Consider the following 13,225-nt stretch of genomic DNA (forward strand, 5'->3'; position numbering starts at 1 on the left):
CCTAGAACTCAAGAGAAAGTATTTTCTTATAAATGTAACTTTGGTTTTTTTGTAAGGGATTACAGCTGCCCATAAAACAGATGAGCAGAAACACGCCTGTGCTGTGTCCTGTCTGACCTGTAACAACTGGAAGCAGCTGCAGAGCTGCAGTGTAAATCATGGTCGCTTCTGCAGATGCAGCCAGCTTTATACAGACTGTAAAACTACAGTGAGAGTTTAACTGGCTTCTTAATGGAAATAAGAGCTGGCTTGTGTAACCTCTGCCCAGCAGTTAACAAGAAATCATCAGTAACTGGAGAGGACACAACTCTCATCCAAGAAGTCACTAGGTTTTCTTCGGACATTTCAGTCAAAAAAGCAAGAAACATAATTTACAGGTACGTACCCAGGGGGGTTAAATTTCCACAGCTTTTATTTTAAATGAATAAAACATTTATTGGACAATTATTTTTTAAATGTGAGATTTTTGAGTTTAAATACTGTAACTTGCCATAGCTCAAACAAACCATAAATAACTTGGTTTAAAATGTAAACTCTAACTGAAAAGGGGGATGTTTTTACTTTCAAGTGCATATCCTTGCACTCCTCTTACTAGGCTGACAGGGCAGTTTTAAAAGAAAAATCACAACAGTGAAAAAGAGTGCATCCCTAACTTGCACTCTGCAAAACAGTTGAAGATCTTTCTGTTAAACTCTATACCGTAGTGCTAAAAGAAAGGATATTTTCCTTCCCATCCTCATCTCTGCTCTTAAGCCAGAGGAACATAATGCTAAATTCTGTGCAAATATAGCACAAACCACAGTCCTTTGTGCGTGTTCTTGAACTGTTTCAAGCAACCCTAGAGATATCACACATTATCCCGTGATTCAAAGCTTTAACCTTGAGGGAAAAGACACAAAACAGCTTCAGATTTTTCCCAACTGAATGCAGCATTGTAAATGCTGTAACCACTATTTGATAAACACAATAGAAGGACCTTTAAAGTCAATACATGTCATTTGCCAGATTTATAGTAAATGTCTCCGTAAAAACTGTTTTAAAATGCAAACCATTATTAAATACCCCAATATTTTTACTGTTTCTATGTTCCTGTGTTGTCTGATTTGATCTGCTTTAAGAGAAATCCAGGTGTGTCTCCAGTTTGAGGAACACAGTATCACTCCAGGATTGGCAATTTCTAAAACTGAATAAACTTTGGTTTCATTATCTTTGCCTGGTATAAAGAATATTTTAAACAAGATGCATTTGTCCCAAGTATCTGAAACAGTTCTAAGGGTTAACAAGCATCCTGTAGCACGAAGAAAGCAGGGTGCACACAAACTCGCCCTCACTGTGCTAATGCAACCTGTACCTCATGGCACAGGTTAACGTTAGTAGCAAACATTCTGTAGTACACAATCTCTTATTCATATTTACGTTGTATTTACCAAATATCTGACTTACTAACAAAGTTTCCAGTGTAAAACTATACTAAGATACCTGCAAATAGAATATTAGAAAATTTCTACTCATGGTGTCTCCATTTCTCTAAAACAAGAGAGCCTTAAAAAAATTTAGAAGATCACATATCTCCCCTGTACTGTTTTCTAATTCTGTCTTAAAAAAAGTATTTCATTCTTCAGGAATCTTAAGGAACTTAAATTTGTCAATTTTCAGGCCAGAAACAGCAAAATAGCAAATTTCCTTTTCCTACTTTATTCTTCAAAGCGGTAGTCTGACATCATCATTGCTATGGAACTGTGAACTCTGTGGGACTACTGGCATGGAAAGACAACTTTGCAGAATATTTTCAGACATCTGTTATTCCTGTGAATGCTGAAAATCAAACTAAAGTTTAAGTTCTTTTTTCGGTCTGTGATATAAGAAGCAAAATAATGGTATCAGACAGTAACTTTTAAGAAACTCTTGCTTCAGCATCATTTTGTCACTACCCAATTAAACATCTTTGCTCCTCATGAAGAGGAGCTGGTGATCTCATAGAGGAGATGAGGCTTTTCTGCCAGACCAAAGCCCGTCACAGCCACCATGAAATCACAGCCTTTTGAGGTGCCAGTGCCACAGACCACACTTCAGCCATGCTTAGCCTTGCCCAGGCTGGGACAGAAGCAAACAGTTTTGTTTTACATAGAATTTTGTTTTGTTGCAAGTATTTACCAGGTTCAAGACACTGTACCGTATGTGATACAGACCCTGCACTGGCAAGGAAGGATGGATGCCTACAAAATTTTTTGTCCTGCAACATTAGTCTCACACATCAGCACTGTTTTTTCTAGCAAAACAAGGAAACTGCCAATCCGCCTGTCAGCAGGCTGGTGAGTTCCAGGGAAGGACATGCATTCAGGAACAATGATCTGGTATGATAACCTTGTCTCAACAGGACTAGGGAAGAAGCCTTCATAAATTCGTTACATTTTGGAGCAGGTCTGACATTGCAGAACCACCACCATATTCATTTCCTCCTAGAAGTATTAATAATTCACCATCTTTTTTAAACAGCACCACTGGAGCTGTATCATCGCATTACGAGAAATTCTAGGTATTTGTAGAGTTGTTTGTTTTCCTCTCTTAGTTCATTCCTGTGTTTCAGCCCCACTGGCCTTCTATAAATCCCCAAAGACAGCTAGACAGAATGAGACCCAAGATTTTATTAAGCTACAAAAGAAAATAAATTATGCTGAAGCTTATGTGAATATTTAGACATTTTTCCAAACACGAGGATAGATGTGCAGCAATCTCATGATGAGATACAGGAAAAAACAGTTCCATTAAAGGGCCACATAGGCCCAGAAAGAACATTCATAAAGTGATGGGAAAAAAAAATAAAGGGACAAACTTAATGTCAGGGCCTTAAATGCTCCCTTGCTTGTCCACCAGGGACAGGACAGAGCTTTCTTCAGAAGTGCTCTCAACTTTTGCACAAATTGAAGTATTTCTGTCTCCCTCAGATCTAGGCTATCTCCTTCTGGGTTGTATAACTAACACAGTCTTCAGTCACAAATGGTAACCAGATGCAGTATTAGTTTCTAAGCCTGCAAACAAGAAGCCTTACTACCTCTGCTGGTTTGAGCTGAGCACATGTCATTGCAAAGGCTGCCAGAACGATCATCACTGTGGTCCCCAGTAATACCTGAAAAGACTCTTTGCAGCAGGTGAGGCACCTAACCAGAGCTAAGCATACAGGTGTACTGGAAGTTGAGAAACAGAACAGACATTGCAGCAAAGTGGAGAAGCATGCAGCAGGACCTGGACATCGTTCCTTTGTGTGCCACTGCGCTCATCAAATTGAAAGATAATGAGGCCATGTGAGGAAGCAGAGCTTAAAGCATTTTATTATCCATAAAGCTTATGAATTATGTTGCTAAAAGGATACAGTCATCACCTTAGCCTAATCAACTTTCTTACATGAATTAACTACCCAAAAAAAGTCAGTAAAGGCACCTCTTACACCTACCTCACCAAGCTCCTTCTTCTGTTCACCCTGAGAGGCACTAATACACCCCTTGTGAATAGAAGCCATGAAATCTGGTATGTGGTTTTACAGTCCTGATGTTTCTACTTCACTACTTTACAAGGATTCCTGATCTTACTGAAGACAATGGCAAAGCTCCTATTAGGCTTTAATGGGGACAGAACTGGGCGCTTATAGCCTGGTGTCTGAAGGGTCACAGTCCTGAACACAGCAAGGGGAAAGGCATGCATGTTAGTGCTCCCCTTGCTACTAAATCCTGCAGAGAAGCGATAGTGTTTGCAAGGCTGGGAACACTGTATTAAGTTAATTTAGTGCAGACAATGATTAGAAGTCTCAGCTATGGAGGAGAGACTACTCCAGACAAATCCCTTCCTGTTGTGAGATTGTTTTGGTTTTTGGGGTTTTTTTGGTTTTTTCCTTAGCAGACATCAGAACTATCTCATTTGCAAATACATGCACAAGTCTCCAGAGGAAAGCTTGAACTTATCCTTAAATTACCAAAAGTTTATTATTACTTTCTCATGGAAAAAGTCACAGATGTCTTGTAATCCCCAATGTTACCATCTTCTAAAATTGAATGCATCCTGACCCAGAAAAAAAAAAATATTGGGAGCCCATCAAAATAAGAGGTAAAAGAAAATTCTGAAACAATTTCCAAGATGTTTCCTTCTAGTCTTCATTGTGATGACTCACAACTGAGTGCTGAAAGTCCTCTAAGGATAATAAGGAATCTATACATTCACTCAATAAACTTTCCTAGAGCAAGAATGTGCTGATTCTGTATTTTACAACATGATACAAATGATTTTGTGTCAACAGACCCTTACTTGCCTGACAGTTTGGTACAGCTGTCCAGTTCAGAATATTGACCCTCACAGCACCTTCACATTTTGGAATCAAAATACATCAACGTTTTAGGGGATGGAAAGGGAAAGGGTTGAGATTGGAAGACTAGTTGTGTGCCAAAATAATTAAGCACAACTTTAGCCTGTTCTGTAAAATGTCTTGTGTGTTTTCTTAGGGCCTTATCCAGAGGCTGTGGAAACAAATGGGAATCCCTCCAAGCCTATGCTTTAGCCTTTACGCTAGTGTATACATTTTTATCACTAACTCCAATTGTTCTTGCAACATGTGGGCAAAATGGCTGTAAGACACTGATGTAGAAAACATACCCACAGTACAGTAATTCTACCATAGGACTCTGCCATGTTTGTTTTCCTGACTTCTACATGGTTGTGACCAATGACTTGGTTAACAAAGCAAAGCAAATTCTTCTTTTGTTACTATTACAATTATTAGAGAAAGTAAGCAACAATCAGCAATAGAATCACAGTTAATCACTAAATTTGATCATGCCAACCATGTTCTGTACCTGGATGCAAATGATTTTGCTCACTTTACCTTAAAACAGCTCATTAGTCCCATCAGATGCACTGGTATCCTAGAACTAGTGAATTGCTCTGGAATTTAAGTCCCAAGTTATGAATCATCCTGCAGAGAAGGTGTCTCCTGCCTACATGCTTGTGAGCTGGCTAGCAGATATCATGAACCAGTTCAAAGACCAGATAGAACCTTACAGAAAACAGGCAAAGACACCAGAGAACACGAGCTATTGTTGTACTTCTGTATTCAGAGAATGCCTTCCTCCTGGGACAATCGACAGACCATAGTACAAGCCAGAACTTAACACTAAAGAAATATTACTTTATTTTGTGCATTAATTTTCAGAAAATGCATTCATTAGTTGTTTTAGATATTCCACAGCAGACTCATATAAAGGGGGCTTTAGAAGAGTTAAATGCCGACAAGGTTCCAGTGCAGTTCTAACAATACCAAGGCAAACATTACATTTGTTTTGAGTTTGCTGTGGTTAAAGAAGCCAAGTTAGAGGCTCAGAATTAGCATCAGAGATTATGGGTACTATGTGTAGGTGAGATCTTATCTTAGTGATATTACATCTTGTGGAAAATATGTAAATATATCAAGTTACATATGCGTACAAAAGCATTTCACAATTACACTAGATATTTAGATAGCTGATCCCTCACACAACAAAAACAAGTGATACAAGGTCTTCAAACTGCATGAAGCAAGACTGCTCTTTTTTTTTTTCCAAATTAGCTTGTAAATCAATCCAACAAGCTTTATCTTGCTTTATCAGCCCACCTGTCTTTGCCCCTTTAATGTCAGACTTAAAAGAGGAAATGAGTACTTAACTGATAGTGCTTCTTCAAAGGAAGTATTTGCTTCAGTTACCTTGCGTTTTTAATGAGATTGTTTAGTCACAGCTTGGCATCGGTTCATAGCATGCACCATGTCAAAGCTTTCGGGTTTTCAAAGCACAAAGACACACGAAGCAGTTTCAGCCAGCAAAAGTGAAATTGTTCCTGGTTGGCATAAAACCATGGGGAAGATATTTACCTCCCTTGCTTGGTTAGAACGGAGACAGAATTAACAGGAGAAAGTTATTCCTTTAATTGCTTATTCCCCTGTGTGCCATCTTGCAGGGCCTATTCACAGAATATTCTCTGTACTACAGATGTAGCTAAGGGAGAAAGCACTCAACCAACTGCAACTTGCTCAAGTTTAAAATGAGGGTAGGTGCTGATAAAGTGGCCTCAGAACACAGATGATCCCTAATTTACTGTTATGTAAATGGTGGCCTCTTTTGTCAAAGGGGAAGACAAAAGATGTTATAGTATATTTTTATTGGCTCTTTATTTTCTTATAGGCCCCAGAGCAAACATTTTACTTTGGCTCTGACTCAGCACACAGTGTATGCATTTATGACAAGCACAGTATCTATCACACACAAAGACAGCAGCCCTGAGAATGTTTACAAGCTTAGAACAAAAGTATAGCTCCCATCACCATCTCAAACCCTCTCACAACACACAAGCCAAGTAAGTGACCTGCAACTGAAACGTGAAGTCTTGCACTCAAATGTTTTTGGGGCTTCTTTTTAAAGAAGAAACTACTCATTAATATTTTAGATCAATAATCATGTTCAAAATGGATTTCTTCTAAGTTTTGCCAGAATAGTTTTATAAGGCAAATGGCAACAATCACTGGAAGCCTTACGGCATGACAAAATCGGAGCCCTGCCTTTACACCTCCCCATGGCAAGGAACCAAAGCTACACCTGTAGCTGAAAGGGGACCCCCCCTAAGAACACACATTGTCAGCTTTTTCTGTTCATTCTCTGCTTCCATTCTAATCTTTTTTTAATCCATGAGTAGTGAAAATGTTTTGGACAGCGTTGAAATTGTAATTTATATTGGTATTTTTTAAAATAAATAAATAAACGAGTGCACCCCAGCTTGGCAGGACATCCTGCTTTCCACTCCTGTGGCACAAAAGTGGATACTTTCTTGTTTATACCAACTAACTAGCCTCTCAGGAAGATGGTCTGAGGCTTGTCTTGTTTGCCCCTTCTCAGCAGCAGCAAACATTCACACGCTGGATGGCACCTGTGTGTTTTCACTGCTCATCCAAAAGAGCAGAAGGGGAAGAGAAGTATAAAGAGAAAAGCAACGTCCAGGAAGTGCCATTTCTCTTGAGCTTGGATCAGTGTAGCTGCCACTATAGGTGCTGCTGCCTGGAAGGACAGCAAACTGGACAAAAGCAATCAAAAATTACGAACTGCAGAAGGAATGTGGAAAGCAACTTACAGTAATGGGATGCTGGGCATTTGTCTGAGAGCAGCTGGAGGTGCAGTTACACAGCACCCACTGGAAAGCATCCAGCCATGTGCAAAACAAGTCACTTGACAAGAAGAGATTTCTCACACTCAAAATAGATTTGACCTTAGGATTCTCTTCCAAACATCCAGAACAAATGAAGTCATCATATATAAATTCTTCTGCCTTGTGAATGCCTTTTGAACTCTATACTGGTGCAAGGCTTACTATGTATGTGGAGCAAATGCGTTGCCTCCCTCACCCTAAAATGCAGTTTAGAAATAAACCCCAAAAACTCCCGTCAAAAGACTGGAGCCCCATTAAACCACACAAATGGGTAGAATTATAGGTTGAACTTGATGATCTCAAAGGTCTTTTCCAACCTGGATAATTCTGTGATTCTGTGAAGCAGACTCACTCCGGCAAACACCTGGGCAGTGCCTCATGGTAGAGACTCTGCTCTGCCTGCTGGCACATAGCCTGGGACCAGCTGCCCAGGAACATGGAGTGCTTGCTCTGCAGCAAGCGAGTGCCCATGTCTGTCATGCTCTGCTCCACTGCAGAGCTACTGAGCAGAAACACCAATGCTGGGAGTGACTACTTGAGTCAGAGACTTCCTTAGAAAGTAGGAAAGCTGCAACACAATTATGTGCTACCAAGGGCTTGTACCAGCGCCACAAGAGAGTACTGTGAAGATACACAGTGAAACACCTGTGCTATTGAGGAGAATTTATTGGGATTTTTCCAGTATAAAGTGTTGGCCCTCAGCTTTCTCTACCAGCTCCTTCTCCCAGGTAATACTTTCTGTCATGCTTCAACAGCATCAAATCACAATTTAAGGACACTGGAACATGTCCAGAGAAGGGCAATGAGGCTGGGGAGAGGTCTCGAGCACAAGCCCTATGAGGAGAGGCTGAGGGAGCTGGGGTTGTTTGGCCTGGAGAAGAGAAGGCTCAGGGGAGACCTTATTGCTCTCTACAACTACCTGAAGGGAGGCTGTAGACAGGTGGGGGTTGGTCTCTTCTCCCAGGCAACCAGCACCAGAATAATAGGACACAGTCTCAAGCTGCATGAGGAGAAGTTTAGGCTCAAGGTGAGGAGAAAGTTCTTCACAGAGAGAGTTGTTAGCCACTGGAATGGGCTGCCCAGGGAGGTGGTGGAGTCACTGTCCCTCAAAAGGGGACTGGACATGGCACTTGTAGCCATGGTTTATTTAGTCATGAGGTGTTGGGTGATAGGTTGGACTTGATGATCTCTGAGGTCTTTTCCAACCTTGTCGATTCTATAAAATTATCACAGGAAAAGTCATCACCTTTTCTTTTTTTCTTTCCTTTTTTTTTTTTTTTTCAATTTCTCAATCCATGTTAATTTTCAGGCCATGATCCAGCTGTCTACTTTTGCCTTTCCCAAATACTGAAATAAAACTAGTAGCCAACAAAAAAACAAAGATTCTTTAAAACTCACTGAAAGCTCCCATCATTTGTTGAGGGATTATTTCTCACAGAATTGTTTTGGTTGGAAAAGATCTCTATGGTCATTGAGTCCAACTGTTGACCTAGAACCACCATGGCCATTAAACCATGTCCCAGAGTGCCATGGCTACACGTTTTTTGAACATCTCCAGGGATGATGACTCCATCTCCCCGGGCAACCTATTCCAATGCCTGACCACCCTTTCAGTAAGGAAATTCTTCCTAATATCCAATCTTAACCTTCCCTGGTGCAATTTGAGGCCATTTCCTTACGGTTTTCTTAGGTTTTACCCAGGCATTCCATTTGGGAAAAGGTGGGAGTAGATTTTGCTTTTCAAGAAAAATAAACTTGTCTAACTTTTGTATATAGCTTCTATAGCAAACACACAGCTCAAACAGCCTCAGTTGACAATATTCTTCCTCCAGTGACTGAATGGGTTCATTCATCTGAATGAGTTGTGGATCAAGTGATACTTAAGAGGGAACTGCTAGAGGAGTTTCCAAAGACAGAATGAGTGTACCAGAAGAAAGGCAAGCAAGATTCCATTAAACAGAAAGCTGGACACAGGAACTGAGGGCTCTACTGGGCCACACAAGCATAAAGCACACACTGTAGACCTGGGGTTATTTCTGAGATGCTTCATCTTGTTCATTTACACAAGTTCTGGTAAGAAACATATCTTGACATCTTCCTTCCTTGCAGAGAAGATAATATTACCAGCAGATGATGTGTTAGAAAGGGCAAGTATAAATAATATATAAACTACTTGCATAGAAGTAAGTTATGTCTAAAAATTCTATATAGTGACCATGCTGCTAGAAGATGACAGATCTGCTAACAAAAATAAGAGGTTTCTCAGTAAAAAAAATCACCACAGTTTCAGGGCACTAGAGTATAATAATTATGGCAAACTTTTTTTTCCCCTCCTAATCTATGGGCAATCCAGGAAATTTAAACCAGTGAGCCCTGCCCAACACAGAGGTTGAAATGGTGAAAACAAAATAGCACCAGGCCTGAAAAACAATGACTTAAAAATAAGAAAATGTTCTGCAAAGGACCCATCTCCTTACTCTACTCAAGTTCTTTGAAGAGGTCAGTATATTAGTGTACTAAAACAAACAAACAAAAAAACCCACCCCAACCCTGGAAACTACAGTTTAGACTTCCAGACCGAGAAGATCTCAAACAAAAAAGATGCACTAAAACGTAACCATGGGTAAGTGAAGGCACCATCATAGATCACAATGGGGAGAGGAAGAGAGGGAACAACACCCAAAAAAATCCCAACAAACACAAAGAAGGGTAAAATGCACAATTTTCATCATCAAAACAAAAGTGTGTTGCACATAATTTTGTCCTGGTGTTTCTTTATTCTGTTCACCAGTGGTACTATGAGCTCTAACAGAAGGAGCAGTTAGCCTACACCAGCCCATAGCGCAGTTCTCTCCCTTCCTCTGCCCACATATAATCAGGCTTCTGGGAAAGACAGGGACAGCAGTCCACATGTATGATATACAGTACGGCCATGCCCATGTAGGTCAAGACACTTTCAGCAGCCTCTCAAAGCTGCATTAGTACTAACCTCCTAAATCTCCTTCAATTTGTTTAATGGTGTGAGATGGAAAACCAGGGAAAACAGCAGCCAGAGAGATTCTCATTATGTAAGATATAATTTGACCTGCAGGTGAGTGGGTCTTAATCAGTGGAAACAGGATTTCAAATTCCCAACCTGTTGTATAACCTTTCTTATTTTATTTTTAAGGCTGAACCAAATAGTCTCAGGTTTCATCTTACAAGTTATGCTAAAAAGCAAAAGCAAATAGCTTTGAGGCTTATTCCAGCATATATTTTTTATAATTACATGAAATTAAAAGTAGGCAATCCTAAAAGATCCCACAGAAAACCCCAAAGCCAGCACAGTAAGTTTCATGAAACATTTTGCACTGGTTTATAAATCTAAGCTTAGCTTTCCAGCCAGTTTAGTGGTAATCGCAGCATTGTTAACTTCCAAAGCTAGCTCCTACAAACACTCACTTGCATGTAGCCTACATAGGCTCTTAGCCTTCTATGCTGCAAGGAACTGAAGAACTCCTTCAGGCAAACAGAAGTACTTCATTTTGAGGCTGATGCCTGATGCCTGATAAATTCCAGCATATATGTCCATAAAAGAGGAGTTAAGATCTCCTGGGGTGGCCAACCAATACAACTGCTGCTTGCTTGCTTATTATTCATTACTTGTACTGTAACAGAGCCCAAGGACTCCAATCATACGCCACAGATCATTCTGCTAGATTCTGTACAAACACATAAGAAAGAGTCTTTATCCCAAGGAGTTTGCAGTCTGATAGTTTGTTAGCAACATCACTCAGCCAGAGACACCACTGTATAATCTTCCTTGACCATAAACTCACCTTTTATCTCACTCTAACAGTGCTACCCATGTAGCAACTAAAACAAGGGATTTCTGGATTGCAACTCGGAAAACCAAAATCAAGAACAAATTAAAGCCTTGCCAAGTCTCCTGCAAACACAAATGTATAGCTGTAAGCACAAAAGAACCACCTCAATAAGCACTTTCATAGACTAGACCTTGCAAAATTCTGCTCTCTGGCTGTCCTTGGGCTACTCACTTCTTTGAAATGCAAATAAATTAGCATCAATCAGCATGATAAAGAGCAGGCAACATGAAGTAGGCTTTACTCAGGCCTCTAATTCTTGGTGATAGTCTCAAAGAATGATATATCAGATTGCTATAATTCTTCTTAAGAGTCTGTTCACATTAAATCACTCAGTGATCACATTTTTGCAAATGTTACTGCCTTTCTAGTTACAGAGACTCATAAGTACACTAAATTCATTTAAACCCACCCTAAGACCTACCCACCACCATCTAAGAACATTTATTTCAACTGGTTTGTAAAAAGCTTTTCTCACCAGATAACTCATTTCAGCTGAAAAAAGTTGTTTGCATCCCCTCATAAAACAGAACCCCTTTTATCCCTACATTGAAGAGTTTATTCCAGTTTTTCCACACAAGCAGATTTAGAACTAAAAAACAAACAAACAACAACAAAAAAACACAAACCCAACCAACCAAAAAAAAATAGCAGCCACCATTTCTAAAGTTTTCATAGAATCTTATGTCTCCAAATCTGCCAATCCACAAAGATTTTTGAAAAGTTACCTATGGCAAATATTCAAAAAAAGTGTGGTGTGTGGTCTCCAGTGTTCAAAGGAGGCACAGCTGGAGGCCTCCCCTCAACCAAATGTTGACAGAAATGTTCCGATTTTTACTTTCAGCAACTGTCTAATCCCTGGTTTGTTATTTTTCATGTGGAGTGTATTGCACACATGACACAGTCCAGCTTTCTCCCTCTTCTTGATCTGCTCTCCTTGGCATTTCTGCTTTCTGGAGTCCATTTTCTCCAGCCTAATTTTCCCATATTCCTTTCCCATAGATTCCTTCCTAGCTTCCAGAATACTTTGTCTCTGTGTTTCTTTCCCTTTTAGAATCATGAGTCGGTCTTCATTGTCCCTGGCCACACTGTCAAACTCTTTCTTTACTTAAACACACATTGTCACCTCATCATCCTGGCACAGAAACCCTAGGAGATCCAAGCATCTTCCAAAGGGAAGAAACAACATTGTTTTGGTGGCTGATTTGCTGACCAAATGAGCTCGAGTGTCACCCTCCAGACATGAGCTGATTATGATTGAAATGCTAGCTTCCCATTTCCACAGCAGCCCAGTTTCCCCTTGCAATTGGTCAGCCTCCAGCAAAGCTGAAATCTGCATCTTTCAAGGTTGTAAAGACTGAAAAACCTCAAGTATTTTCTGTGGGATAGAGCCATAACTAAGCGCTCTATTCACCTGAAATGTGATGCCATGGACTTCCACAACACAGCATGTAGGCATACTGCACTTGATAAACGTCTGTTTATCATAACTGCGTAAGTCAGCTCTGCTTTTCCAACCTCTTTTTTCCCCTCAAGATTAGGAAGGTAAAGGTCACATTTTGAAAAGAGAGGCATTTGAAACTAATGGTTTTAAAGTGTTAGCAACTAAATTCTCTGTGTGAAAATATCTTGTCCTTTTCCATAAAATTAGGCTGCACTAAATCTTCCTTAAAGAGCTAGTAGGTTACCAACAATGCTTTAAGAACCATTTAGTTATTTTACTAGACAAAGGGTAAAACCAAAACAAAACACACCTCTGCTACTGAGAAAGGGAGTCCCAAAATACAAAACTGCAAATTCCACCATGGAAAGGCATTCAGATCATATGCCAATCAAAATTCTTACTCTAATTAGAGACTGCTTTTTACAAGGTTCAAACCCTCTGTGTGCTAGGGCTAGGTTACAGAACTATTAGTTTTACCACTCTTAATCTTCAGACAAAGATTCATTTTCTGCTCGAATCAGTATGAAGACTTTTGTACTCCAGTTGCTACAACACACTTCAAAGACACAGTTATACTCTCTTAAAGTGACACAAAAACTCCTCACCAACACTCTTTTTCATCTCAGCTGAGAGAGCACTTTGGAGTGACACAGAGACAAAGCCATTCTCAGCTTCAGGAGGTGGAACAGAACTTGTACTTTGC

The 13,225-nt window shown here is 40.0% G+C and overlaps 1 protein-coding gene across 5 annotated transcripts in view; it reads right to left on the minus strand.

Moving 5' to 3' along the window:
* PDE8A (phosphodiesterase 8A) overlaps positions 1-13,225 on the minus strand; it is a 153,264-nt gene that overhangs the window by 80,235 nt on the left and 59,804 nt on the right. The window lies entirely within an intron of this gene.

The sequence above is a fragment of the Dryobates pubescens genome, chromosome 17, assembly GCF_014839835.1.
Source record: "Dryobates pubescens isolate bDryPub1 chromosome 17, bDryPub1.pri, whole genome shotgun sequence".
NCBI classification, from domain to species: Eukaryota; Metazoa; Chordata; class Aves; order Piciformes; family Picidae; genus Dryobates; species Dryobates pubescens.